Raw genomic sequence first — 18478 nt, forward strand, 5'->3', positions numbered from 1 at the left:
ATTTCATGGTGAATCCAGTTTTGGCATCTGCTTCTCACAGGACCCAGACTAACACAGAAAGTATGTAACGTATATTGTTCTAAGGAAATCTCCAGGATATATTGTTAAATGAAAAAAATCAAGATTCTGAACAGTATGTAAAATGTGCTACCTCCTGTATCAAAATGACGAGGAAATAAGAATATTATGAATGTGTATTTGGTTTTGAATGCAAATAGAGTAGTTATTTATGATGGTGAGTTGAGTAGGGCCCTGGAAAACAGATGGAAAATGGAGAAGAGAGGGAGAGATTCTCTATATTTTTATACACTTTTTGTTTTTAACTAAGTGACAATATTATGTATACCTTTTCTTTTTAAAGGATAAAAGAGTCAATGTCTTAAGAAACTAATACGGATTTTCTGGGTTCTGGTTGCTCTGGAACGTGTGACACATATTCTTAATAAGGCAATTTAAGAGTCGGAAAAGCTTTTTGTAAGCTATAAGAAGACATCAATTACTCAATGCCGTTGCATGCTAGAGCCCCAAAGCAGCAACACTCCCTGAGAAGCTGAGAAAACTATTTAACACCCTTCTAACAGGATTCCGCCACCACTCACGGTACACACAGCCACGTCAACAGAGCCTCTATTCAGAATCTGAAGCTAACATCTTCTGAATCGATTCCTGCTTATAACTTTAAATATGTGGTCATATAACCTTTCATTCTGATCCACAAATCCTAAAGATGGCAGGTTTCATGATGACCTGTGTTCATTTCCACTCCAAGGAGGAGATTGTGTAACAAGAAGCAATGCTGTTTCCCCTGGTGGGCACACCGTCAGGAGCTGTAAGATGGGCTTTCTCAACCACCTCAAACCGGCTTGCAAGACTATGATACTTGTAAGAATGGATGTCAAATTATTGATAAAAATGCTTTATTAATAATATTGCTAAAAGTTTTATTAAGGCTTGATAAATATTCAGTGGTAGTGTTTGGAGAAAAAAAGTGTTTATGGTCTTCTGTGCCATTTCACATTAGGATTGATGGGAAAAAAATATTTGATTGGGGGAAATGGGGCAGATAACTTATATTGTCAAGCTTAAATCTTTCAAAATTTCAGTAATTCATCTAGTATATTTGGGAAAAGAGACTGTAGATGGTTTTAATAGCAATGGTATAGGAAATTTAGACTACAATTACTCTGTTTTTCAACCCTCTAAAAGTTATCCATCTGTTTCCAAACAGGAATCCTATATATTATAAAGTAGCTGTGTTCTGTGAAGAAAATTTTACCATCTGGAGCTCATTTCCCTATTAACTCTGGTGAGAACTTTAGATGGTTTTTGAGATGGTATTGGGAATAAGGGCTACTCTTTATTGAGCTTCTACTATGTTCTAGGCCCTATGTTAGAAACTTTACATATATTATGTCCAAATTTCATAACTATATTATGAACTAGGTATTATTTTTCCTTTTTTTAAAAGATGAAGTTCTGAAATCAAGTAACCCTGATGGGGCAGAACAAGATTCAAACTCAGGGCAATCTGGCAGCAAAACCTATACTCTCTCCCCCATGCTAGTAGCCTTACAGCACAGACAAGGGGCACCCCTTGTGATATGTGGCAGATACTGTGAGATACCCCTCACAGTATCTGCCACAAAACATATGACGGGAAATTGTTAGTCTCCTTGGTAATTGTTTTTTATTCTCTAAGCACAGAATTCACCCATCTATCCAGAAGTTGTCCTGACAATTGTATTTCTTTCCACCCCAGTTGGATTTGTGGTGGATCCAGGGAAGCCCAGCGGGTGGATGCATCCTTCCATGTCATTTGGGTAATATTTTCCAGCCAGATTAGAACCAGTACCACTGAGTCTTACTCTTTGAGGTGAGGCCTCCACATTGTAGGGAAGACAGCCCTACAGGATGACTTTCTCCACCAACATCGGAAAACAAATGTTCCCCGGGCAAGGCTGTTCAGCACACCTCGTGGGCATCACCGTGGCCCAGCTCTGGTTAATACCCACCACGGCTTCCAAGGAAACCTCAGTTGGTGATGTTAATAAGAGCCCCAGAGAGTTAAAAGCACAGGAATGAAATACCTTAGAATTCCACTGTTGGGACACTGGAGACCTTTATATGGTATTTCACTTAAAATTTTACTATATAACACGTTGATACATGGCAATAAGAAAGAAAACACAATCCAGAAGATGTGTTCAACATGAAAACTAAGCACATTGGTAATTATTTTTTTGCATATCCTTCTATCTTAAACTCTGTAATCATGTATAAAGACATGTTCTTCATATAATACTCATTATTCTCCATCTTTTCACTTCACGATCTTTGAGATTTTGCTATATAAATGCATAAAAATTGCACCAGTCAAGGTTGCCGGTCATAAGCAACAGAAATCTGTCTGATTGAAACAGATGACATTTATACAAATTAAAATGAACACTTTCAGAATTGAGAATGCCTGAGTACTAGGCACAAGGCCCTCCCCACAGGGGCATTCTGAAACTTCCCTGTGAAGCTGGCTACTTTGCTCAAAGCCCCACTGCAGGGTGCTTGGGGCCAGCAGGACTTCCTCAGGTGACATCTCTGAGGCTGCCCAGGCACCATTCCTCCTCCAGAAACATTGCCTCTGCTGCCCATGCAGGAAGAATGAGCCGTCACCTCTATCACCTGTCTTGTCAGAATGGACTCTTCAGTCCTGCTTCTTGGCCACACAAGCTTCCACTTGAGAGTCTATGGTTGTTTGTTCTGAATGGAAGAGTCTAAGATGGGTGCCCACATCACAGTGAAGGGAAACTTTCCAGAAACCACAAAAAGCCACAGCCCCTTACTGGTGAAGATCTTTCCCCCAAATTATTATTTTTAAGGCGGTGTCACTGGGAACATATTGCTTTCAAGTCAGGGACTGGCTGTATACCTTAAAGGCTGGATTCCTGGAGAATAGCTGGGGAAGGCAGGAAAATGAGATTTCTATTGTTGAATCTAACATTTAGCCCTACAATGGGAGTAATTCTGCATAAAAGTGTCTCCCTTATAAAAGCTCTCCAATTATTATCATAATTTTATCTCCTTCCAACCTTCTAAAGTGGGAAAATGAGGAGACATAAGACTGCGCCAGCTCAACAGCAATACCTATAATTTAGCATTTCTCATCATGTGCTTTGACATCAACAAAATATGTAAAATTGGGCAAATAGAGAGAGATGCCTTCATTTAAGGTGGAGTTGTGTTTGCAACATGCATGCAAGCATCCAGATTGGGTGCAGGGTGCTCATAAATCAGTGTGCTCAAAGTGAGGTTCCCAGGCCAGCAGCATGAACATTACCTGGCAACTTAATAAAAATGCAAATTCTTTTTTTTTAAGATTTTATACATTTATTCATGGGAGACACACACACGGGGGCGGGGGGGCTGCAGAGATACAGGCAGAGGAAGAATCAGGCTCCACGCAGGGAGTCTGAGGTGGGACTCAATCCAGGGTCTCCAGGATCAGGCCCTGGACTGAAGGCGGCGCTAAACCGCTAAGCCACCCGGGCTGCCCTAAAAATGGAAATTCTTGAGGCCCACCCTAGCAAGTCCCCCAGATCCACTTGTATTTATTCATTCATTCATTCATTTTTAAGATTTATTTATTTGAGAGAGAGCTAAAGCACGATCAAGCAAGGGAAGTGGCAGACGGGGAAGAATGGGGAGAGAATCTCAAGGAGATGCCCCTCTGAGCACAGAGCCTGACTTGGGGCTCAGTCTCATGACCCTGAGATCATGACCTGAGCCAAAACCAAGAATCCCATGCTCAACTGACTGGGCCACCCAGGCACCCCAACAATCTACTTTATTATTTTTTTAAAGATTTTATTTATTTATTTATTTATTTATTTATTTATTTATTTATTTATTTGAGGGAGTGAGAAAGGGGAAACCCCAGGGGAAGGAACAGAGGGAGAGGGAGAAGCAGGCTCCCGCTGAACAGGGAGCTCCAACCCAGATCTCGGGGGACCATGACCTGAGCCAAAGGCAGATGCTTAGCCCACTGAGCCACCCAGGCACCGGAACAGTCCACTTTAAAGAGACTTCCAGGTGATTCTAATGCAGGTTAAGGTTTAAGAAGTGGGCTGTGTAGAGAACAGCTGCCGTACTTCAGCTGTTATCCCTCCTATGGCACTCTCTGAATGCAAGTGGCCTTGCAGAAGACAGAGAGCTCCCTGCCCCCCAAAAGCAGCCCAGGTAATGATAGTGCCTTGGATAAGCTTGCCCTCCCTAGGACTCAGGGTAAATTGCCAAAGCAAATACCTGGAGTGAATGTGACTTTCACCCAAGCTCTTGAAAGTTTTGCTGTGGCTTTAACTCTGACATACCTATTTAAGAAGGGGGAGTTCAATGCATGTCTGTTTACACACCCACATACGTAACTATGTCCATCAGTAAAACCACCTGCAGAGCAGAGCTGTCCAAGGGAAGTGAAAGATTTGCCTCCATTAAATTTGCTCACTGTGTTGCAACTGTATTTTTGGACTTCCCTTATCACAGCGTGACGTCCATTTGCACAACCACATTTTTTCAGTGACTGGAAAGTGATCGCCACAGCTTGGCAGCCTATCCTGCCGCACGATCATTTATTTCTCACAGCACTCCATCCTGGACGTTCTCATTGAGCACAGAGCCTTTGAAGTCCATGGTGCATATAATTCAGCTGACAGTGGATTGGATTGGAGTCCATCTAAATAAAGCCCAAGCCTGAGCAGGCATCAAAATATCTTCCCCATAATTGGCAAGCACTATTATTCTACTGAACTTTTTTTTTTTTTTCAAGAGAGACATTTTCTTGGCTACATATTTTATCGACTTTTGCTATAATGATTTTCTCTTTACTTTTGAAGGTGTTTTGTTTTTTCTGAGTCAAAATCTTCTTCCACTCTAACAAGCTCTCCAACTTTGCCTCGGTTTATGTTTACCGATTTGCCCACTGGAAGAAAACAGGTAATATTTTAAATAATTTCTCAGGCTTTTTGACCTATGAAGATCGCTTTGGTCTCCCTTGAGCTTTTCCATCTAATTTGCTTAAATCCTTTTTAAATTGGGGTTCATTTACTTAATGTTCGATGTCTGCATTGACTTCCTAAAGCTAATTTCAGAAGGCAGGGGCAGTTCCAGGAGAGAGCTTCTTCTCTGAATGGCCCTATAAAAATGAGAGAGGACTGGAGGGAAATTTGGAAACATGGAGACCAGGGATGCTAATTTATTGTAATGGTAATGTAGTAAACACCAAAAAAGCCACAACAATAACCCATGGCTTTCTACTTCTTCCCTTCACAGACGCAAAGTTAGGATATGAAACATTCTGCCTATGTGAGTATGTTTAACTCTGTGTTGCAATATAAGTAAACCGAGCCTAAGAAACACCTGGGGTAATTTAATAATAAAGCAGGACACAGAGGATGCTAACAGTTGGCACTAGGGCATAAAAACACAGAGAATATAAAATGTAATAGCAATTTCAAAATGTAATACAATTGCATGAAAATGCAATTAAATCAGGTTGGATAAATAGCTTCCAGGATATAATAGCAAGAAGAGAGAGTTCATTTCAATGAAGTGAAAATGGCAAAAAACTGAATAAATAATTTAAAGCTGGAAATGAAAAAAGTTCCGGGTGGAGTTTAGGAGACAATTGAGCTCCTGTGACCTTGTGCAAGTCGGTTAACCTCCTGAGGCTTTATTTTCCTTATTAGGAGAAGGAGGGGACATGAGGGAGGGTTAGACTATGTGATCTTAAAGGTCTATTCAAGTTCTAAATTCCCCTCCTGGGCATGGGAGGGAATGGAAATGTAGGGCATCAACACAACAACATTAGTGGCTCTGGAAAAAAAATGCACTTACACAAACTGTAAATTTGGGTTTCATATGAAGCATTGATTTTTTCTGCTGAGATTTCTTGTTATTTTTTACAAAAATAAAAGATAAGAACAAATGCCTGCAATGGCTGGATTTCCCTGTTTCCATCTTAGTCTGGCTACAGTTTTCCCTTATCTGGGGTTACAAAAAAGGCAGTCTGCTTACAGATAAAACAACTCATGTGGATAATGTGGATAATGCTATGCTGAAGTTTTGGGCTCACTTATTCTCTTCCCTTTCTACCCTTCTGCCACGTTTCATTCACCTGATCCCCCCAGGGTAGGAAAGTTAGCTGGATGCTAATCAGTGGACAAGGAAAGGGGAACCGTATGTTATTGCAACCTGAATGGATCATGGATCATGGGTCAAGCAAGCAAGGATTCCAGTGAGGGTTGTTAAGAGATATAATTCATTTAACTACAAAGACATGGTGAGGGAAAGAAATGCCCTCACGCAACACATAGACATCAATCACAGAGGCTAAGGGAGAAATGTGTTTATAATGCTTATTTATAATGGAGGATAGTCAGCAAAGGCAGGGAGGGGCAAGCCGCAACCTCCACCCTCACCCCCCATCCCAAGAGGAAACTACCTTTAAAAGGAAAAAGACCTCATCCTATTATTCTACACCACTCTGGAAGGAGTCCTCCACATTTTCCCACATGAGCAACTACTTGATAGGTAGATAAGCAAGGGAACAAAACCTGATTGGGTTTTTAGAAGGTTAATCATATTAAAATAGCTCGCCACAATCTCATAAAAACTCCTAGACTTAGAAACTCCAAAGGCAGTCCTCTAAGGTCCCCTCTGCCTTCCAGAGCTTTGTACTATTACTCAATAAACCTTGCTTGGCTGCCCACTGCTTTGTCTGGTCTACCTCTTCATTCTTCCAAGGGATGTGACCAAGAACTGTGGGCACTAGAGGAAAAGAAATCCTGAAACATTTATATAAATCTATGGGATCTTGAGAAAAAACAAAGAGGTGTCTTTTGGGCCATATTATGCTTTAATAGAAATAAAAAAAGCAATCAGTTCTTTGTTCTTCATCGTCACTTGAGGATAGATTGACTTGAGAAGGATTTTCTACCCTTCTCTACTCCCAAGTAGCTAATCAGCAAACATGAAATTTAAGCCCAAACTCTGTAAATGAAAGGCTGTTGGCTATGTCCAATGGTTTAATACTTCAATTCCTGATTAAAAATGCATCTATTTTTCAGTTATGTGATGATTCTAACTGCTGAAGATGATTTAGTACCATTAATATTTTCTTCTTCATTGAAGAAAGACAGAGGGTATACTGGAGATGGACGTCACTGCAAAACTATAGGGAAGAGATTGGGTGATGAATCCTGACATCAGACTATCTGAGTTTGAATCTGGTCTGTCACCAGCTAGACCTCAAGACCTGACCTGTGCTTCCCACATGTCTGTACTCACCTGTCTTTGTCCCACATTTTTCCTTAAGCTCCTCTTCCATATTCTCTCTTAATTCAGGCAAATGGAAAGTGAAAACCACCCCTTGAGTTGTAGTGGCGTCCCTGACAAGACCTTCAGCTGGCCCAGACCACCCAGACAAGTTGGAGAGAACTCACATTAGTTTGGATATAGGTTCCATGCCTAGGTATCAGTGTCCTCAAATATAAGGTTGGTAATATTAACAATAGCACCTTTCCCATAAATTTATTGTGGTGATTAAATGAGCTGCTAGAAGGCAGATGTTTGGAACTGTGCCTAGAACATAGTTAATTACCCTGTGTGAGCAATTATCAGAATAAAGACGCTTTGGGAGGAGTTAACAATAGCAATAAGAATCGTCCTGTATCTTAATTCCAAGACTCAAATAGTTCTGAATTATGTGCAAAAGTCACAATTACAAAATATCTGTCTAATATCGTGTCCTTCTAGACACATATTCCCCATCCCCAGTTGTATTATAGATTATTTGCAAAGGAGTTTGAAAAGGAATCCTATGAGCATATATTAGGAGCTATTGTTGGTGTTTTGCTTATGGGAACCAGACTGGGGAAATTATAGTACATTCCCAACAGAGACACTTGAGCTTGCCTGGTTCTTTTCAGGAGGCAATAACATACTCAGGTTACCAAGGATTACAGGAGTTAATCTTACAGGAACACAAGGAAGAAATACAGCTCAGGAAAATGTCTAGTTTTAGAAAACAGAGCTTATGAAGAACTGAATCATCATTCAGAACAGAACAGTAGTCTAGAGGTCTCCTTTTCTCGACTCAGCTTCTCTAGCTCCAATTTCTTTTTCCACTTATTTTCACTACTAATTGAAAATCCCCACAAAATACAATTAGTTTAGTTACGTTTTGTTTGTGTGCTCTGCTTTTGTAGGAGTAAATGCATCCCTTGGACAGTATTTCCAATCCAAAGCCTCCATAATTTCCCCCTCTACCTTGTTCATAGTCTTAAATTCAGTCAGTAGTCCCTGGTCTAATTGGTTGTGCTCAGTAAAAGAGTCTTGTGGTATAAAGCACAGCAAGTCATATGCAAAGAATGGCTCCCTTGTTGAATTGTTCAGAAGGTGGAGATATGAGTGTGGCAGATATTCATAATGTCATAAAACATCTTTCTAGTGTGAGACCCACAGCATTTTTGAGAGTTTGAACTCAAATTAGGTGCCACATCTTGCCTTATTGATCGTGATAGGCCAAAAGGCTAATATAACTGGCCTATAAATTATTTCTAATTCCTCACTATTTTGTTTATTTCTCCAAGGCCACAACTAACTGAAGCAGGTGCCATGGCACTAAAACTAATGAAGAAAAAAAATCCTAATAGCAGTAGCAGGAAGGCTTTGATGCAGATGAGTTATATAGGATTTTACAAAATGTATAAACCAAGATAAGCTAAGTTAGTAAGCCAAAAATAGCTAAATTACTCCTAAGTACAAATAAATATTATTATGAAGAAGGTTCTTTTCAAAAGAAAAAATCTGCCTCTTAAACAAGTCGAAACTTTGAAGTATAGGAAAAGCCAAAACAAACAGACAAACAAACAGGTGCAGGTTGTGCCCATATTACTAATAAGGTTACCTTTCCAGGTTTCACTTGTGTTCATCTCTGAACCAAGTTTCACAGGGTTTCAAGATATGCAAAACTCATGAGATTTGTCCAACTCAGCGAAAAATTTACACACATGAAGATACTGAGTATTGTCACACTGAATTTGTAATTTATAATTATATTATGAATAAGTACCTACATGAACAACATAGTTTGTGAATTCTCTAGGACAGTGATTTTCAGTCCTAGCTCTAGCTTAGACTCACCTGAAAAGCTTTTAAACCGTGATGATGGCAGGAATATATGATTTAATTGATGTGAGGTAGTTCCAGACATTGGTATTTTTATTAAATGGGAACATTTATCAAAGTTCTCTAGGATTCTCATATGCAACCAGCACCCAGTGAAGCAGAGGGGATTCCTGTGTGCCAGAAGAGCCTGAGAAGACTGCCAGAAAAGGTTTTAGAAAAGACCTTTAAAGGATCCTCTGGATATAAAAGAGGCAAAGTCTATTCTAAGACAAGGAAAGTTTGAGCAAAATTGAGATTCATGTTGGGATAAGTGATTTGTTTTGTGACTATGTGAGGTAGTTACAGTGGAGCAGGATAATAGAGAAACACAAATAACAAATTGAGAATTTGGAGTTTAACAAACAAACCAGGGAGGCTAAAGGAGAGACAGTAGAGGCCTTCAAAGAAAAAGCCAACAAGACTCTGGAACTGGTTAGATATAGTTGCTAATGGACTGAGACATCATCAATTACTATTGCTTTGAAGTTTATGAAACATTTTTTCACTCTGAGGGACTCTCTGATTCCACTCAAAGCTCAAAAAATATATATAGCAAGTTAATGTTTGTACACCTAGAGCATTTAGTTAATGCTTGGCCACAATGTCACCCCTGGCTGGTGGGTTCTACTCTGAAACAGAGTATACCCAGTCTACGAAGTCTTTAATAGGGGAGTCAGGAAATAAAAAATAAATTACAGTCATTTCCTATCTTTCAAGTTCATCTAAAATGAGTAATATCTGTACTATACATCATGTACAAGGACATATTCTTTCTTGAAGCTTTCTGTGTCATTTATAATTGAACTTCTATTTGGGTGGCTTTTGGTCTAGGTGCAATATCAGAAGACAGCAATCTCATCTTTATGAAAACCTTGAAATTATATGATAGAAGGGAAGTAGCAATGGATTTAAATCAAGTTCTCTCATCAAATAACTGTCTGGACTCTGAGCCACCCAGTTAACCTTTTGGGACTTCAATTTCCTCATCTGTGAAATCAGGAAAGTGACCCAGATGATGTCTAACAATCTTTCTAACTCTAAAATTCTATGATCCATTTGCTCCCCTAAATTCTCTTTCACTGGGGGTTAAAGGTTTCGAAAATAAATATTCTTTGGCTTATCTACTTCTCTTAACATTTTTTTTATCTCCCAGAATTTCTGTTTTCTTTATGTTTAACATATGTAAAAGCAAATATTGTATGAGTTTACTCAGTGTACTCAAGGGACCTGAGATCAGGGTCATCTCAAAACTTTCCACAGTAAACAGTCAGTTGTGCTGCCACGGCCATTGTTCCAATCTCATCAATATCTCCTTTTCTGGTACAGTCAGAAGCTAAGAGTACGTGCTCTAGAAATGCCATTCCTTCTGATTTTCCATTTAGGATTTTTCTAGGTGTTCCTCCCCTGCCAAGTATTTTCCGGGTTCCATGAAAACAAAAATATTGCCTTCATTCAAATAGCAGGAATTTTTGACACTCATTGCCTGGATTGTGACAAAGAAAAGGATAAAAAAACTGGAGTTGACAAGACAGAGTACAGCAATCATTGAGAAATGTTTACCATGACCATAATATAGTACAGTTAGAGCATTCTTACTGTATAACTGCCAAAGTGATTTGGACCATTGAAAGTATAATAGTGTGATATTGTAATTTGTAATAAGCAATATATGTTTGACAGAGCTCCTAAAACCCTTGGCATTTCCTAAGTGAAGTAAGAGATAAGGGTGCTTTTTGACAGGCAGACAGAGGATGGGGTAGGGGGGCTTGTTGCCAGGAGAACCACCAGGTAATTAGAGGGTTGGGAGTTTCAATCCCACCTCCCACCTTCACTTTCACACCCTTAACCCCTGGGAAAGAAGGGGAGAAGGACTAGAGATTGAGTTCAACAACTAATGGCCAATGATTTAATTAATCATGCCTGTGTAATGAAGCCTCCATAAAAACCCAAAAGGACAGTGTTTGGACAGTTTCCAGACTGGCATACGTGGAGATTTTGGCAGAGTGGTGCCCTAGACAAGGTACAGAAGCTCCAAGCTCTTTCTGTGTACTTCACCCTATTTACATTTTCATCTGGCTATTGATTCATATCCTTTAACATCCTTTGTAGTAATCTGGTAAATAAAATGTTTATCTGAATTCTGAGAGTCACTCTAGCAAATCAGTTGCACTTGAAGAGGGGTGTCATGAGAACCTCCAATCTGTAGCCATATGGTCAGAAGCATAAGTGATAACCCAGGTTTGCATTTGGCATCTGAATTGGAGGACAATCTTTTGGGATTGAGCCTTTAACCCACGGAATCTGATATTGTCTCCTGGTAGATAGTGTCAGAATTGTGTTGAATTGTAGAACACCCAGCTGGTGTCTAGAGAATTGTTGGGCGTGTGGAAAACCTTACACACACAAACACATACACACATGTGCACACACGTTGAAATAGGTGATCAGAACTATTATAAGGAGTAATGACAAGTTAGGTCATGCTGAGTTACGAAACCCCATAATCAACAACAAAGGTTTCTTTCTTGTTCAATCTACATATACTCTGCATATCATTTGCATACGAACAGCCAGGCCAACAAAGTAGCTCCCATACCAAATGGTTACTGCTGGAGTGCCAGAACAGACCAAGACCCTCAGAGTTTGCGGCAGCAAATAAAAGCTCAGCTCCAAAATGACACAGAATTTCCCTTATAATGCATTGTCTAGAACTTGTCACAAGCCCCTTACATCCGCAAGGGCCCAGGAAGGGCAATCCTACCACGTGTTTAGGAGGCAGAAAGCTGGAAATAATCAGAGTGGCACCAAAGACTACTCTAGAATGTAATCTTAGAGATATTTTTTTTTCACATATTCTTTTTTCACATATTTTTTTTCACATCTCCTAGAGGAATCTGAAGATTTGAAGTCCTACCCTGGTGCTTAGGAGAGTTCCTATATGTCAAATAAATGAATTTTAATAGATTAAAATCTTAGGCTCTAACTCTTTGAGAATCATTTGTGATTATCATTATATTATCATGTCCATGGCTAAGAAGCCCTGAAAAAAAACAGAGTGAGGCTAGATGGTGATGGATTGGCTTCAACCAGTATGACAGAAATAAAATCCAAATTTTTTACCCACCCTGCAAATGTATTACCCAGTTAGCATTTCTGTATGCAGTGAACAGCATATTTGAATTGCTTTACTTTTAGAATAAATTCATGTAAAAACTCATTAGAAAAAGAAAAGGTACTACCTAGGTAGACATCATTATTTTGTTATTTCACACATCCTATGACACAGAGTTTATATTTTCTGGAATGGAAAAGAAGCAAGATGTGAAACCTCACATTCCGAGCTGGTCTCAAATATGAGAAAACACAGAGAACTGTTTGTCTTTAGCATTAAACCCACAACTCACAAGGACCCAGATATTTGTTGTGTCATTTAGTGTTGAAAGAGTAAAAGTTGAAGGGTAACCATGAAACTGATTTAATCAATATGATTAATATGGAGATTCATGCTATTTCAAACTTTTAAAATCCATATTGTAATAGCAATTTAGCTGGACTAATTTTCTTCATTGATTAACTGTAGATTAATTGCTCCTTCTCTTTTTCATTTTGCATGATCTTAGAAGTGCGATTCTGGTTGAAGAAAAAATTCCTTTTCCCTATAAGGAAATAAATGGCTCAGGCTAGAAGAAAATACAGGAATAGTTGACTCCAATGTTTTCTTCTTAGAGTTCCCTATATTGTCTGGTCTGTTGCTCTTCTTGTCCTCTTTTTCCTTGAGTTCCGATGGGGCCTTAGGGATTCCAACTGGCTTCAAAGAAAGGTGATTTCTGACAAGGAATACTGAGCTCTAGATACTCTCTATTCATCTTCAGTTCAACATGCAGTCAAAGACAGAAGCCCAGGTTAACATTGGAATAGTTCGCAAACCTACACAAATTTCTAGATTTAAACAATCCTGGGTCAAATCATGACACCTCAGGGGCTGGGATCCTTAGTCACTTCTAGAACCTGTCTTGTTTCTTTCACTTCCTAAACTCTTCCTTTCCCCCATTCACTTTAACCTTTCTCTTTGTAAAAACATTTTGTTATAATTGATACATGCACATAATATATGCAATGTAAATATATAATTAAGCAAAATAATGAAATAAATATTCATGAACCGAACACTATAATTAAAAGTAGAATGTTATCAATCTCACTATACTGTCTGGGATCTTCTCCCCCCATTATCCTGTTTTCTGCCTTTCACCACCATCACATATTTTGTGTTTATTGTTTTATTGCTTTTATTTATAGTTTTACCACACGCATAAATATCACTAAATCAATAGTTTTCCAACTGCAAGTTATGACTATAAAATCAAAATAATGAGTCACTGCCAGAATTTGGTTTTCATGATATATAAAACAATGGAATGGCAATTGCCACAGTACATTGGATATGGTAAGGGTAAGTAATACATGTGCTTGTGTGTGTGTGTTTGTGTGTGAAATTATTTCTTACAGTGGTCCATGAATCACAGTATAAAATGGATTTCTTCTTTTGGCCAATTGTCAAATAGTTTTAAAAACACTGCCCTAAACACTATATTATCAATTCTGTTTGTTTTGACCTTTATAAAAATTGAAAAATGTTGTATGCATATACTTTTTAGTTATTTGTTCTTTATGGTCTAGGATTCATTTATGCTGATTGATTTTTACTGCCAAATAATATTCTATTGTGGGACTACAATGCAATTTATTTATACAGTCTTCTGTCGCTCATCGTTTGAGTTGTTGCCAATGTTTCGTCACAACAAAAAGTGCTGTTGTGAACATTCTTGTAATCTCCTGATGTACTGGTATAATTGTTTCTGTAGAGGATATATCTAGAAGTGGAATTGTTAAATCTTAGGGTGTCTGCATGACGTTGCATATGATAAATACAAAAATATCTTCTAAAATAATATCTTCCTTTGTGTACCTTTTGCTTTCCTATTCCCATATGCACCCAGAAAATACCATCATGGTCTAGAATTCACAGCACTGCACTTGTACTCTGAAGCTACACTGACCCTGAAAGTTTTTTCCTAATGCTTTAATCTGTCGCACATGGAAGGCATTTTCCTGTCTGAGCAATGAAATACTTTCTTTGAAATGGATTCTTTTGTAATTCTGATAGAGGTCTGCTCAAACAGCTCTGGGCCCCTGAGAAGTACCTCCCTGATCCATGATCTGTTTGATTCTCAGGAAAAGTATCATAGCTGCCGTTAAATCAAGCCCTGTCCCTAAATTTAACTTGCTCTCCCTAGTATTTGTCAAGAACTGTGAAGGGTCTGAGATTTTACCTGACTTGCAAAATAGTAAGATACTCCACTATAGTTTCATGGATGCTGGCAGAAGACATGAGAATCCTGGGTCATAAACAAAGATGTTTCTTACTCACAAAATAGCAGTAGCCAGAGTATTATCAGCATTTTCTTGAACCGGTACCCAAGTCCCAATTCCCACAGGGCAACTTGAAGAGGCGTAGGTAACATCTGAACAGGCAGTGGGCTGCATTATAGAAGAGGAACTCTCAAGTTAGGGAACCTGAATCTCTTATATATAACATAATAAGCATGGCTGTCCATTGTTCCAGAATGGTATACTATTATCCATTATCTTCCAAGGCGGAAAGTAATCCTACAATTTGCTCCAGAGAGGGACATTATTTCTATTTTCCAAGGATGTTCACTCTACAAATATCCCTAAAAAGATAGTACAGAAAAAGCCAATCAGTTCCTCTGATCATAAGACATGCAGACATATGGGAGATCCATGGAGGATTGTCTCTCAGTAGTATTCTGTAAGAGTATTCAGGTCTAAATGTCCTTGGAGAAAGACATCAACTTACCTGCATTAAATTACTGTCATCCAATTTTAAGAAGGACATTTCTATGTCATTGTTTTTTTTTTTTCTAAATTCTCTCTATATTAGGATGATCTAGATTATGCTGCAATAACAAACACCTCCCCAAATCTCAGAAGTTTAATATAACACTTTTTAATTTTCATATTAGTCGGCACAAGACTCTGTCCCATACCATGACCCAAGCTGATAGAACACTACCTTCTTTTAGATGCAACATGTACAGCATCATCTCTTCAATTGCCCTGACATCAGAAGAGAGAAAGACTCATGCATAGGCTTTTCACTGCCTTATTCTGGAGGTGACACATGTCACATTTTATTAGTCCAGATTGTTTACGTGGTCATATCTAATAGCAAAGGTGCCGGCAAATGTAGGAAAACTGATGAATTACTGAGTGAATACTCTTCTCTCAGCCACGCTTTATTTGGCCCTCCAAACATTTTCCTACTTTCTGTCTTATGAGCAATTCCAATATACTTCTTTTTTAAAAGATTTTATTAATTTATTCGTGAGAGAAACATAGAGGCAGAGACACAGCAGAGGGAGAAGCAGGCTCCCTGTGGAAGCCTGATGCTAGACTCGATCCCAGGACTCTGGGATCACACCCTGAGCCAAAGGCAGATGCTCGATCACTGAGCCACCCAGGTGCCCCTCTAATCCACTTCTTAGCTTAGATTACCAGATGTGCTTTGTCTAGGTTCTATAGAAATCTTTTTGTTGATATGCTCAGTCCTCAGAACACAAAATCACAATCCTATCCCTATGTATTTTTATTAAATGGGCTTTATGTTTGTCATTCTTTACAAATCCTTTACAAAAATATACTTTCCGTCAAAGGGAAAGGAAACTTACTCCCTCAGAATGAGTTTCTACTGGGTTTGATCTCTTACTGTGTGCCATATATTAACCTTGGCTTCAGGAATAAAAAGATTAAAAAACAAAAGTGAAAACCAGAGCTCTGAGAGTCCACAGGGCAATGAGAGAGACACACATTAGCCAATGCTGTACAACAACATTGTGGGTGGGATAGTTGCTGGAACTGACTTTGGGAGCTCAAAGCAGAAGGTATGTAGCCCAGGTCAGGGAATTTTGAAAAGACCTGATCCTCCAGGGAACAGTCGCATTCTCTCACAACTCTGCCCTTGGGCCAGTTATTCTTTACCACTAGATTGGCTTTCCAGCCACCTTGACTTTCTCTCATAAGCATAAGTGGCTATTCCTTGTCCTTCAACATTCAAGTGACTGTTTTTAAAATGCAAGTACTTGTTTGGTATGACTGGAAGCAAGTGATATTATGTGAGTATTAGGAAGTTATAGGAGATGCAAATGGACAGAAGAAGCAGAACAGATTCTGCATGAAAACAATGGGGAACTATTGAAGGATTTTCAGCATGATGGGCGTTTTGTATTAGAATGATCCCTATGATCACTCCGACAGTAAACTGAGGGATTAGAAGTAAGTGAGACTGAGTCAGTAGAAGTGATAGGAAGATTTTACAATATCCCAGACATTAGTGGCAATGTGGATAGAGAGGACAAAGTGGATATCTACAATGTTAAATAGATACACTAGCAGAGCATGGGAGTTAAATGGAGATTGGAGATGTGAAAGAGAGAAGACTTAAGTGTAACTCCAAATCTCCAAAGTAGAAGAATACAAATTCTAATTTGAAAACATAAGTTGGCTCTTTGATTGGTGGCTATGAAACACCATGGCATATAGTCTTGTGTGGAGCTCAGCTGAGGCTGTGAATGCTGGTACCACCCCGGTCCAGGCAGATGAAGAGAGAAGAGAAAATGGAGATCAGGCATACAACAGCACCCTAACTGAGGAAAACCACAGTAAAACTGTGTCTACCAATAGTATAAACAAGCTCCTAGTGCACTTACGAGTTAAACAATATAAAATTTTTGAAAAAGAATCACCAAAATACTTTTGAGATATTTTGCCTGGCCAACTTTCACCTCCTAAGCATGCTGGGCATGAACTCCATGATGAAGAAAATCAGAAAGTTAAAGTAAGTAGCAAATTGAAAGCACTGTTAGTCACTGGCAAACACTGAACATATTTTATACTTCCAAAGCTCTTGTCTTCTCTGGTGTGCTGCTGGAATAATCATGATAAACCTCACAAAAGTCCCAGGAGGTAGGAAAAGAGCGTGGCAGTACTCTGTAGCATTCTTGTAAATAAGAACAGATGCTCATCCATCCACAAAATCATTCTGTGCCAGACTGCCTTAGGTCATAGGGTGGTTGAACAAAGGAAATCCCAGGTTTCTACCTGTCCCGGCTCAAAGACATTGGCATTAGATGTAACTGCTGTTGAACCAACTGGAGTCAGGAAATCTTGCACAGAGTAACACCTTGGGATATTTGAACTGTGCCAAGGAGCTCAAAGCACATCTGAGTCATTGATTCACTAACACCAGGAAGTCCTTGTGGGATAGGAAATGGTTTTGTATACAATTTTAAAAGATCTGAAGCCTTAAAGTCAGCAAGTTAGTGGCCAAGCCTAAATCCCAGTAAAGTCTTCTTTTCCTAAACCCAAATACCTGGCACTATCAGAGAAGTACCTAGAGGGATCTTGGAAGGTGCATGTTTTAGAAACTCCCCCCATGAGCTCAGTCACATCCCCAGTTTGCTTGGTGTGAAACCATTTGACTCATTCTCTAAAATGGCTCAGAGAGGTGACCTTGTCGGCACTACACTCCCCTTTCTTCTATCCTCTCTTGAACTACTGCTGTTCCTTTTAGCCTGGTTCCAAGCCAGAGATCCTGCTGTTTTTACTGGAGGCAGAAAATGAGCAAGAAGAGTGACAATTTCCATCAACAAGTACCATGGGATGTTCACTTGTTGCTTTGGCCTGGCACCTCATGACATTCTGAGCTTCCACTTCACTGCAGTGGGGATTCTGATCACACTATCCTGCCTCCAAGGCATATTCTGTGGTTACTTAAAGACTAATCTAAAAGCATTTAAGCTCAGTTGTCTCAGAGTTTACAACTTTTGATAGAACTTTCTCAAAATATACCTTTCAAAAGAAGAAGAAGAAGGGGATCCCTGGGCGGCTCAGCGGTTTAGCACCTGCCTTTGGCCCAGGGCATGATCCTGGAGTCCTGGGGATTGAGTCCCACATCAGGCTCCCTGCATGGAGCCTGCTTCTCCCTCTACCTGTGTCTCTGACTCTCTCTCTCTGTGTCTCTCAGGAATAAATAAATAAAATCTTTAAAAAAAAAGAAGAAGGAGGAGGAGGAGGTGGAGAAGGAGAAACATCACTTCTTTAAAAACAGAAGAGTGGAAATCACATCAGTCATTGTCCGTTTCTACTCAGGGCTGAAACTGTTCTTGCAAGAATCTTTTCC

The 18478-nt window shown here is 39.3% G+C and overlaps 1 long non-coding RNA gene across 1 annotated transcript; it reads left to right on the forward strand.

The window, feature by feature from the left end:
• The first annotated feature begins 4882 nt into the window (after positions 1-4882).
• On the forward strand, positions 4883-10290 carry LOC118355562 (uncharacterized). Its single transcript, XR_004818275.1, has 4 exons — positions 4883-4983; positions 5320-5352; positions 7393-7542; positions 10048-10290. It is a non-coding gene; the product is annotated as an uncharacterized LOC118355562 (long non-coding RNA).
• Positions 10291-18478: the final 8188 nt, after the last annotated feature.

The sequence above is a fragment of the Canis lupus genome, chromosome 8 (genome assembly GCF_003254725.2).
Source record: "Canis lupus dingo isolate Sandy chromosome 8, ASM325472v2, whole genome shotgun sequence".
Lineage (NCBI taxonomy): Eukaryota > Metazoa > Chordata > Mammalia > Carnivora > Canidae > Canis > Canis lupus.